This window comes from Epinephelus lanceolatus, chromosome 18 (genome assembly GCF_041903045.1).
Source record: "Epinephelus lanceolatus isolate andai-2023 chromosome 18, ASM4190304v1, whole genome shotgun sequence".
NCBI classification, from domain to species: Eukaryota; Metazoa; Chordata; class Actinopteri; order Perciformes; family Serranidae; genus Epinephelus; species Epinephelus lanceolatus.
The window spans coordinates 36277909-36289293 of NC_135751.1; positions in this window are offsets into that span (position 1 = coordinate 36277909).

The following is an 11385-nucleotide window of genomic DNA, read 5'->3' on the forward strand; positions in this document are numbered from 1 at the left end:
TATGCCCCCTTTCAGCTTGTTAGTATTGAACCTTTTTCTGGTTGACTTATGATTCTGGGGCATCATTCATCTCAAGTCTCAACCGAGTCGGGCAGCTGGATGCAGCCTGACTCATTTCTTCTGACGTTTGGGTTTGGGCCAACGCTGGGCTTTAAGGGTGCTTTCAGACCTAGAGTTGTCTTGCTTTGGTCTGAATCAAGTTATACAACTTTGTAACAATGTTGTTCCAAAGTTGTATAATTGCCTAGAGTTGGTTCGTGTTCTCACGGCAGCATTTACAAGCGGACCAGATCAAATGCCTTGTGTGAGAAAGCTGCTCTTGATTGGTCAGAATTTCCATGTGGGAAAAATCCAGGAAGTAAAGCAAACGTTGAAGAAGAGTACACTTGCAAGATAAATGTGACACTTTCTAATGTCACAATGGAGGGACAACTACGCAGGTTGATTTTAGCGCTGCTCATCGTGGACTATATTGCTGTCATTGTTCATTTGCATCGAGGTTGGAGCACGTTCTCACCACAAACGAACCGCACCAGAGTTCATTTGTAACCAGACCGAGACCACCTCTTCAAGATGGTCTCAGTCCGGTTGTTTTGGTGCTCACCTGAGTGTGATTGCTGTGTTCACACCTGCCCAAAGGAACCACACTTAGGGGGTAAACAAACTTGAGTTCGATTGAACCGAACCAGACAGGGCAGGTGTGAAAGCACCCTATGATTAAAAAGTCTAGAGGCGTCTACAGTTGTTCTGGTGAGGTTAGATATAGCAAGAGTGACAACTATGATTATTTTCATCATCAATCTTGCATTTATTTTCTCAATTATTTGCTAATTCTTTAGTATATAAATGACAGAAAATAGTAAGAGCCTTCTCACATATTCCAAGAGCCCAGGCTGACCTGCTAAAATTATCCTTGCAACAGTCCAAAATCTCTCATTTAATCAGTTTATTAAGCATCTCATGATCACAGAATACCAAGAGAACCAGAAATGCTAACAATATGTGGGAGTGATCAACAAGTTGTTATTTTTGCTTAAAAAAAAAACAACCTTTCAGTACTTCATAAACAAATGCATTTTTATTTTCATTTAAACCTTACCAGTAAAAACAGACCTATGCTGTATTCAGAACCAGACTCCAAAACTTTTTTTTTCTTCTTTTACTTTCTCTTTTCTTTTGCAAAAGTGCATGTGTTGGAGAAGTGCTGAGCATACACCTGGATAAAAGAGACTTGGATTGTGCTGCACAAGTTGTGTGTTGCAGTTAGCAAACAGATGTTTTGATGTAGTTTTGCTGTTGTTCCACGTGGCCCACAATAAATCAAATAATCGATTTACAAGGAAGCATGCAAGAAAAACAAGGTTTTCTTTACGAATGTTCATTTTTTGGGTGAAGTGTCCCTTTAAAACTGTACTCCAGTGATCCAGTCTGTCACTTCCAGAAAGTGGTTGGACTTGTAGAGACAGATAACATAAATTGATTCAGCAGAGGCCAAGATATACCGGCTTTTAATCCCTGGGGTGGGACAGTCTCCAAAACCTACAAATCCTACATTTCCCGAAAGGAAACTGGATAGTGTCTTTCATTACATCCTCCAAACCTTGTAAAAACAACATCTTTCAAATATCCAGCCAAGTCTCACTCTCAGACAGTCAAAACACACTGCTTGTCAGTGGCCCTCGGTGCCGCACAATGCACCTTTCAACGTCTATATGAAATGAGCTTTTAACCAACCCTAATGTAAACCCATCCATGTCATTAATAGTTGGTCAAAGTGATAGACGTGGTATAAAGGGTGAGAAAGCCTGCTTGGGGTGGGTGTGAGGGGTCCAACAAACACAGGACTTTGACCCATGCAGTGTTTGTGTCCCACGTGAAACTAACAATCAACATTAGATTAATTTGTCACGTCACCCGTCAGCTCACAACTAATATCAACCATGATCTTTTCCTAAACTTAACCGCGACCCCCTACGTCCAGATACAACACAAAAAGCTGCCCCAGTGTCACTGTAGTGACGCCAGGGGCTTTTGCCCAAACATCAAAATGTGACGAGTAGGGATGTGGACATGTTGAATCTTCACACGTCAAGTCTGTAACACAGTTTCTGTTAAAACTTTCTCATACTGCAATCCCTTGCAAGATGGAAGTCTATCATTTCAAGTCGGTATTCTTGACCTCCAATCTCAATGCGTCCCAGTGCATCTGCCCAGGAAAACATATAGCAAGTCTCTGCGCTTCACAAGCATCGACAGAGGCATCAATTACCAAAATAAAGCAAGATTCGGAATTGGGTATCCACCCCTTTATTGCCATTAGACTGCTGCAATGGTCTGCCCACAGGACTCTCAAAAAAAAGCTCCTCAGCAACTATAACTTATTCAGAACGCCGTCACCAACGTCTTGAAGAAAACTAAGAAGTATGACCTCTTAACACCAGTCCTAAAATCCTTACACTGGCTGCCAGTCACTCAGAGACCAGACTTCAAAATCTTGCTGCTTGTCTACATATCACTCATGTGCTTGCGCCATATGAACCTCCAAAACCTCAAAGGACATCTGGATAAAAAGCAAAAAACTTTCCTGTTTTACACTGCATACTCTACCTGTTAATTGTTTCTAATTGATTTACTTGTGCATCTAAATATGGGAGTATTTAACGTGACCTTTTAATTATTTTAGTTTCTGCACAAGCTTACTTCAAACATGTCGTACCTCTTGTATCACTTGCTTGTACTTAAAGCACACTGAATTGCCGTGGTGTATGAAATGTGCCATACAAATAAAGCTGCCTTGCCTTACCACAGAAATGGCGTGTAAACTAAGTCAACTGTTTTGCTCGTCTTAGCTCGGTAATATAAGATGCAACAGCTGCCGAGCGTGATAACATAAACCACCATATGACCAGTGGTCTGAAGTTGTTTTGTCTGCAACGTCCAAAAACGGTTTCGTCTCGTCGCGAACCTTCAATCTGAACTGGACTTTAGTCTCAAGCCCACACTGAGACGACCCTGATGACATCACTGATTTTTTTTTTTTATTGAGCTCTTTCGAGGCACAAATGCAAAGATTTCACAGGCTGAGATTTCGAGTAAACTGCACTCCATGTGTAAAACCTGCAGACAGCCCCTTTAACTTTTTGCTGTAATGCCCCTTTAATATTCACAGAAGTGTTTTCAGACTCCTGCAGCAGAGTTTGGTGATCTCATTGTGTACTGTGGTGTTTTAACGTCCTTAAATATGTGACCATGGGCTGCAGAGATTTTGCACAGTGTTGCTGTGTGATGCTGATCTGATGTCTCCGGTAACGTCTCGTGCTGATCTCACTGTGTTTAATGGTGTATTTCTCTTGCATGATGATCCTTTAGGGAGCTGCGTTACCGTATCACTTTAAAAAATGTAATACGGGAACAAAACGGCTCTGTTCCCGTAAGGAGGAGGTTATCGCAGCAATTCAGAAAAGAAACACGGCGATCACATGACTCGTTATCTGCCCGGATACTAGTGTGGCGGAGTCGGGAGCCGAGGATGGAGCGGCAAAACAACACGGCAGGACGATCGCTCCCACCCACATGTTATGACTCACGCATGACTCACCAAACGTGACGGTAAGGAGATCAGCGCCACTTCTCTGGAATAACAACAGAGGAAAAACACAGAGGGAGAACTTGCAGCCGTATGCCGGGAATCCATGCGTTTCTGATTTACTTCCCTTTGTCCAAACCCTGTGCACCCCTGAGGGCTCCACTTCATTTGTTACAGAGGCAGCACTGCTGGGAAATATCAAACCCATCAAACCTGCAGTGAAACATGAAGCTGCACAAACTTTGTCTGACAGGAGGCTGCTAATGATCCACACATATTTTTTTAGGAAACATTTTATTCAACAGATATTAAAGGGGGGCTCTGGTGTTTTTTAACCTGGACCCTTTTTCCCCATGTTTGGTGTCTAAAGCCCCGTTTGCACCAAACACTTCTGGTATGTTGCCTTTGGAACCCCTTAGAAATGACACCTAGACCCTAAACAGTACCCTAAAATGTAGGCGGGGTTGTTGTCACTCACTGCCCTATCAAGCACCCACTGTGCACAGATGGAAGTCTGCACCTTGTTTATCGTCCACAGAACGGAGTTGCACGCCGACATTTTCACAACAAAATTAAACAGGCTGCAGTGAGAGTCTCTCTCCATGGGGTATTTAAAAATAGGATGTTTGTGCATTTATTCCTTCTCAGGCAAGCTCAGGGGTTTAGTGCTGCTAGAGTGAGGATTAGGATATATGCTGTTCACATAACAAAATTAGTGTACATAAACGCTTTAAGATCCACTCATTACTAAAAGTGTCTGTCATATAAAAACTAAAGTAATGGTCAAAGTTGTCACCAGAGCATGTGAGCGGAGCAGACCAGGTGAAAATTTCCACTCCTCACTCGCAGACCTGTCACTTTGCGCCGCTCGTCCGCTCCGCTTGGTTCTGCGCATTCTTCGCTCCGCTCCATCATAAATTTTACCCTGCTCCACTCGCTCACCACTCCGCTCAAAAAAACTGCATCGTACTACCCTAACCTGTAATCTACTATTCACAAATAAAACATGAGCTCGGTAGATTCTCCCTTCTCCCTGCAGTTAGGGACTGTTCTCCACGGTACCGCTGTCGGCAGGGTGGAAATAAGTCAAAGTGTGGAGGAGACGGACCGGGTTAAGCGGCCGACCTCCGGGGAAGCCCTCTCGCCTCTCCCCGCAGTTAGGGACCGTTCTCCAAGGTACTGCTGCTTCTCTTCTCAGTTTCTTCTTCTGAAGTACACAGTAAACTCCATAGTTTTGAAAGAAAATAGTGTGGGTGTGCGCAGGTGCAAAGATGCATTCTGCGTGGGGCATGAGTGACCGGAGCGAAATTGGAGCGAGAGATTCATTCACACAGATTCACATTGTCAACTCATGCATTGAGTAATGTTACAAGTGAACGTTCCACCTTAAAAGTTGCCGGCAGTCGGCCCAGTGAATGAAGTTATTTTTTCTCAGACTCCAGCTGCTGTGAGAGGCAGCAAAGCATCCTTTCATTTTATAGTTACAGTTTACTAATAAAACTCTCCACAGTATGAACAGTGGTTACATGAGCCTCAAAACCAGACACAACTCAGCCCTGAGCAGAGTGACCATCCTCTACTGACCAATCAGACTGCAGTGTTCACAGATCTGTGTGTACTGCTCACAAGGTCTGCTGACCATAGCCCCATTTCCACCGAGCAGTACGGTACATTTCAGTTCAGTTTTCTTTTTTTTTTCCGTTTCCACTGTGAAAAGTTGTGGATGGTACCAATGGAACCGTTCTGTCCCGTCCCCATGTTTGGTCCCCCCTCTGTTGGGGTACCTAGCACACAGATCTGGTACTAAAAGGTGGAGCTGTGAACACTGCAGTCTGATTGGTCAGTAGAGGACGGTCACTCTGCTCAGGGCTGAGTTGTGTCTGGTTTTGAGGCTCATGTAACCACTGTTTATACTGCGGAGAGTTTTATTAGTGAACTGTCACTATAAAAATGAAATTGCTGCCTCTCACAGCAGCTGGAGCCTGAGAAAAAATAATCTAATTTACTGGGCCGACTGCCGGCAACTTTTAAGGTGTAACCTTAACTTGTGACGTTGGACTTCCGGTTATGGCGGCGCATTGAGTAGTCTTGGATACACTTGCTCCGTTGCTAAATCTGAAATTAATACTACTTAAACAATCTTATTCTGCATAAAAAATGCCACGAAAGGTGTGTATCGACTTGCAACAGGTGAATATACTGAAGAAAGGAAGCAAAGATCAAAATAAGACAACTGAAGGAGGTTTTAAGGTAACAGGGAAGTGGTGCAAGCCCTTTGCAGACTGATAACACTGACGACGCAAAGAGCATTGAAAGTCCCTACAATTCGGACATTATAAAGGCCATACAGTCCTTCAAACAAGATTTTCATACTGAATTGTGTGGTGTATTATCAGTAATTAAAAACGTTCAAACTTGTAATGTTACTCAATCCATGAGTTGACGACATGAATCCATCAGCACACCTCAAATTTCACTGTGACTACTGTGACCATTACTTTAGTTTTTATATGACAGACATTAGTAATGAGTGGATCTTCAAGACTTTATATATATAAATTTCAACTGGGACGGCATATATTCTAATCCTCTCATGGAGAAAAAGAAAAAGCGTCGCTGAGTGTTGTTCCTGTGGGCTCCAGCGACACCAAACTCCCAAGCTTGCCTGAGATTTTGTTCTGAAAAGGTCGGCATGCAGCCTCGTTCTGTGGACGATAAACAAGGTGCAGACCCCCATGTCACCAGAAATACAGTGAGTGCTGGACAGAGCAGTGAGTGACAACAGTCATTCCCCCCTACATGTTATGACTCACACATGACTCACCCAACGTGATGGTAAGAAGATCACCGCCCCTTCTCTCAAATATCAATAGAGGAAAAAAACAGAAGGGTAACCTGCGTTTCTGATTTACTTCTATTTGTCCTAACCCTCTGCACCCCTGAGGGCTCACACTTTATTTGCTTAGCCCATGACAGAGACAGAGCAGTGAGTGACAACAACCACGCCCACATTTAAGAGTACTGTTTGCAGTGGAAACCCTAGGGTCTAGGTACCATGTCTGAAGGGTTACTTTTGATTTCAAAGATACCATACTGAAAGTGTTTGGTGAAAATGGGGCTTTAGCATTTCCACTGCAAACGGACCGAACGAACCCTTAAATGTGGGCGGGGTTGTTGTCACTCGCTGCTTCGTCAAGCACCTGCTGTATTTCCTCATCAGCGGTGACACAGAGGGAAGTCTGCACCTCGTTTATCGTCCACAGAACGAGGCTGCACGCCGACGTTTTCAGAACAAAATAGAACAGGCTGCAGTGAGAGTCTCTCTCCATGGGATATTTGAAAATAGCGGGTATTAACTCAATAAAACTACCACTAAAACTTTTCCATGACTTTTCAAGGACCTGTGAAAAAAATTTCGAGTCCATTTTACAATGTATAAAGAACAGAACTGTATACTGTACTTGACTCCAAATGTTAATGATAATTATTATGTTCATATTCACTTTAAATGCTTCAAACGACAAGTGCAGCCATACAATCACTTACTACATATCCATCTGACAGTGACTCAAGCATGAGGGAAAATGGAACTAATTATACTGTCACTGTATTCCTTATGCATTTGATTACATACACATTCCCGGATGCAAGTGTGACAAACAATGCGGCAACATAAGACTGGAGGCATGCGCTTTTAAAGTCTTGAAAGTCAGTGGATGTGGAAGGTTATCTACAGAAGATAAATGTAATAATTAATTTTCCAAAACTTTCAGTCATTTTTACTAATCTCTTGACTATTCCAGGCCTGGAAAATGAGATTGTGAAGTTTCATGACTTCTCCAGGTTTTCCATGACCTTGGGAACCCTAATTAATGACAAAATCATCATTGACACTTCATTCCATAAAAATTATGAGCAATAGAGTGGAATGACAAAGGAAGAGAATATTGAACACACTTGGCTGAGAGGCTTTTGTTTGAAATGCCACCTTCAAGATTCTGATCTCTCAAGAAACTGATCTCTCACAATGTTCAGATTGGATTTTGGCTGATTCTTCCACTCAGACAGTCTTTAAATCCTGAAGAGTTTGGGGGGCTGCTTGTGAATCCTGAGCAAGAAATAACCATTTCAAAACTTCAGTTAGTGTCCTTGGCTCCCAAACTCTCCCTTAGTGTTGTTAAAAGAAATATTGATGTAACACAGTGGTAAACACACCCCTGTCCAAACTTTTTGTAACGTGTAACAGGCATTACATGTAAAATGAGTGTATATTTCTAAAATATAAGTTTCAGTGTGATCATTAAATATTGTCTTTGTGCTGTATTAAACTGCATGTAGGCCAACAAGGAATTACGAATTACAGCGTTCTGTTTTTATTTATGTTTTACACAGCGGCACAACTTTTTTAGAATCAGGGTTGTACATAACAACTGAATAGCTCTGCAATGCATTAAGAAAATTGTCTGCATCTAAACTACCATAATGTTTTTCTTTACAAAATACTAAAGTATAAAACAGTAAAGCCTCTCGGTTATCTTTATGGCCTTGTCACTGCCTCAAGGAAATTTCTCTGTCCCTTGAAGAGAGTATTTTCGAGTTTTTGTTGCTTCTTTACCTGAATTGTGTGGTTTAATTATTCACGTCGCCTGTTCGTCTTTTACGTAGATTACATTGACAAATTACTCTTATTGGCTATTTGCTCATGGGGCTTTTGGTTGCACTTGCAGATCTTTGAGACAGGATCGAGACATCTCTAATTGTAATTATGAGCGTCTTACAACATTACAGAAAGGACCCTACAAAGATTGATGCGTTCCTCAGTACCTTTCGCTTCAGTTTTCTTTTGTGTCTGGCAACCAAGAAGTCTCATTCTGAAATCTCACGAGAGGTGACTTGTTGCTTGAAGAAAATGGTGGGAACCTAAGTGAGAGTTGGAGAGAGGAGTGCTGATAATAGTTTGTTGTGTTTGAACACTGTGAGGTTTCAGACAGAGACTTCTCTTTTAGCGAGACTTAGACACAAAATAGAAGAGATCGAAAAGCAAAAACATTTTATTTCTTTCAAGGTAATTTTGTAACACACTCATGCTAACAATCTGAGCCTGTCATGGCAAAACAAATACTTTTAATCGGCGTAAATTGACGGTGGCACTCAGGTTGTGTTGCAGCTTGTTTTGCTTCCGCCTTCTTCCTCAACATTTCAAAAACTGTTGTTGGTATTAGTCACCTAAACACAACAACATGGAAAATATGGTGCAGGTTGAGAAATACCAGAGTTCCCCTTTAACATATAACATTTGGTATCAGTTACACCCACACAGTGTGCATGTCTGCAGTCAATCAGGACCAGCGGTGGAAAGTTTTGAGGTATTCCCATTTATGCTAATTTATAGTTGAACTGCACCGCAGTACTTTTTACACCACGACACTTATTTGACAGCTGTGCTTACTGGAAAGTTTGCAGATTACAATTTCACACACAAAACATTTGATTATTATATAGAATATGTTATAAACTACTAATCAGTGGTGGAAACTGCCAGCAATTTGCTCAGCTGGTGCAGTAAACTGCTACTTAACAGTAATAACAGTGACATAATAAGTACTTCTGCTAATGCTTTTGTACTTCTGGAGTAGAATTGAATGCTGGACTTTTACTTGTAATGAAGTATTTCTACAGTGTAGTAGTGTGCTACTTTTACTTAAAGGGGTAGTTCAATTTTTTTTGAGTGGGCTAATATGGGGTATTTATCCATAGGCAGCATATTACATGCAGTAGATGTACGTCAGCACGGCCCCAGTTTGGAGAAGCAGGCTGGAGTCCGACACGGCAGCTAGGCAATGTATTGCTGTGGATGGGGGCCATCAACAAAACTCTTTTTAGCCACCTAAAAAACCCAATATGAGTTCAAGTGTACACTATATTTAGAGTATTGACACTAATTTACTTTTCTGTCAGACAAACTGTGCCAACGGGAAAGGCATTTCCGGCTTCAGTTCCCCATCTCTGCTCTTGTAAAAGCCGCCAGACTCCATTGACAAAAACAGTGATTTTACCTTGTTGAACACAAGAGCTGCTGGTCTACCTCTGCTCTGATAAGTTAGTTGGTGTTATTTTATGACTTTGGTGAATGTGAACTAACCCTTTAAAAGCAAAAGTCAAGCAACAACACAAACACAGTAAACGAGGCAGCGGTAGACCCGCAGCCACTTTGTCTAGCAGTGTTAAATTACTGTTTTTCTTAATGGAGTCTGGCTTTGAAGAAAGCGACAAAACGGCTTCATTTTACTGTTGGAAATCAACGTCTGACGTAAAGGCTGCTCTCAGACCTAGAGTTGTCTTGCTTTGGTCTGAATCAGGGACTAATTTTGTACGAAGTTGTATAATTGCCTAGAGTTGGTTCCTGTTCTCACGGCAGCATTTACAAGCGGACCAGTTAAAATGCCTCGTGTGGGAAAGCTGCTCTTGATTGGTCAAAAATCCAGGAAGTAAAGCAAACGTTGAAGAAGAGTACACTTGCAAGATAAATGTGACACTTTCTAATGTCACAATGGAGGGACAACTACGCAGGTTGATTTTAGCGCTGCTCATCGTGGACTATATTGCTGTCATTGTTCATTTTAGTCAAACCATACAGTTTGAAAACGAGGTGCAGCTCCAACTAGAAAACAATGTTTTGATGCATTGGATGTGCTGAATGTGCATATTAAGGCAGTACAGGAGGAGGTGCACATTAATAATCCTCCAGGACTGTAACATGCTCATGTTTAACCCAAACAATGTGTCATGTGCCTGCAGTTGCTTCACATCCAGGTCGGAACACGTTCTCACCACAAACGAACCGCACCAGAGTTCGTTTGTAACCGGACTGAGACCACCTCTTCAAGAAAGTCTCGGTGTGGTTGTTTTGGTGCACAACTGAGTGTGATAGCTGTGTTCACATCTGCCCAAATGAACCACACTTAGGGGGCAAACAAACTTGAGTTCAGTTGAACTGAGCCAAACAAGGCAGGTGTGAAAGCACCCTAAGGTAAAGCAGTGGAAGAGTTTTCTGTTTGCGTCTGTGTTTCATGTTATTTGTTCATGTTTTATCTGCTTCCTGTTTTATTTTGTAGATTCTCTCCTCATGTGTCGTGTCTGGTTTTACTTCCTGTGCATTTTCCCGTCTGTTTTCTGTCACACCTGTCTCGTAGTCCTTCCCTGTTCCCAGAGTCTTCCCTTCACACCTGTTCTGTATTAGTCGTTTGCTCCATCCTAGTGTTCCCCTCCACACCCTTGCTGTCAGTCAATCCCCATGTCCCTCCTTTTGCCTGTGTCCACCTACTCCAGCTGTGTCTCGTTCTTGTGATTAGTTTTCTGTGTATATATACCTGTGTGTTTCCCTTTGTTCTTTGTCAGTTTGTCTGTGGTCATCCCTGTGTTCTTGATGTCGTCCATGCTCCATATCATGTCTTGGTTTTTCAGTTTTATTTTTTGTTCCGCTTTCATTTGGACTTTGTTACCTGCTGTATCTGGATGTTAACCAGCCTAGTAGTCTGCATTTGGGTCCTTCCTGAACCGACACGTGACAGAAATTACTCTCAATAAAGCGTGCACTTAAACTGATATTTAATTTTTTAGGTGGCTAAAATACGTTTTGTTGCTGACCCCTCCACAGCAGTAGATTGCTTAGCTTCCATGTTGGACTCCAGCCTGCTTCTCCAAACTGGGGGCGTGCCAGCTGACATGGACTGATGTAATATAGATGTAATATTCTGTCTATGGATAAGTACCTCATACAGCCCCACTTAATAAGAACC